We start from the raw sequence: 1,251 nt of genomic DNA, 5'->3' as shown, positions 1-1,251 counted from the left end.
GCTATTCTAAGAGATAAAGAAAAAGCGCCAGACCCAATTCATTGTTTTAAGACAGAAATGTGAATGCTTCCAGGAGGCGACAGGATCAGGAGAAAGGGAGAAATTCTTCATAGTGTGATTTTTAAATAATTCATTTAAGCTATTAAGTTAAGCCCAGTTTCTTTAAGACAGTTAATAAATGAAGTCATCTAACTGTCAGATGTTAGCTGTGTATCAGAAAAACCTCTGGCAAAAGACAGACTCACTCTGGTTTGTAGATGGCTTCCCTGTGGGGAAGAAGAGAAACTAGTGGAAATGAGAATAGACAAATCTAACATTAATGAACCAAGGAAGGGAACAAACCAAAGGAGAAGAGTTTGGGAGAAGTTGGTCCATTGGGAAACCATATTGTTCCTTCTTCCAGAAGGAGCCATCACTTTCTAGGAAGCCAAATCTTCCCCCAGATATTCATTCTGGGTTTTAGTATTCAGCTATATCCATTTCAGAATTATACTTGGCACCTGTTCTAAGGGCATCCTACCCTGATACTCTGAGCACCAGCCTTTTTTGTTCCCAGTACTCAGAAGGGAAACTGGAATGGAGGAGACCTGAGAGATCATTTAGTCTAACCTCTTCATTTTTTGAGGTGAAGCCCAGATATAGGAGGGAGCAGAGAGGTGGTGTGGTGCAATGGATAGTGTCAGGCCTGGCATCAGAAAGACTCCTCTTTGTGAATTCAAATCTGGCTAGCTGTGTGATCGTAGGCAAGTCATTGCATCCTGTTTGCTTCAGTTTCCCCATCTATAAAATTATCTGGAGAAGGAAACGGCAAACCAGCATCTTTACCAGGGATGCCCTAAAAGGGGTTGTGAAGACTCCAACATGACTAGAAATGACTCAACAAAAACAACCAGATATAGGAAGTATTTTGCCTAAGATTATACACAGCTAGTAAATAGAAGAACTTAGATAATAATAACTCACATTTACATAGCAGTTTAAGGTTTCCAAAGCACTTCAACTTCAAGACATAGGAAGTGCAAATATTTTTACCCACATTTTTCAGGGGGAATAAAAGGGTACCAGAGAGAGTAACTAGCCAAGAGTATCTCAGCTGGTATCAGAGACAGGAATCAAACTAAAAAAATTGAAACTTTTTGACTATGAGTATAGCAATATCTCTACAATGCCACACTTTGTCAGACCCACAGATTCCAAAATCAGTTCTTTTCCCACCCTGATTCCTGTAAAAGAAGCAGAGAAAGTGAATAT

Source organism: Gracilinanus agilis, chromosome 4 (genome assembly GCF_016433145.1).
Source record: "Gracilinanus agilis isolate LMUSP501 chromosome 4, AgileGrace, whole genome shotgun sequence".
Classification (NCBI taxonomy): domain Eukaryota; kingdom Metazoa; phylum Chordata; class Mammalia; order Didelphimorphia; family Didelphidae; genus Gracilinanus; species Gracilinanus agilis.
Note: the sequence above shows the minus strand (reverse complement) of the source record.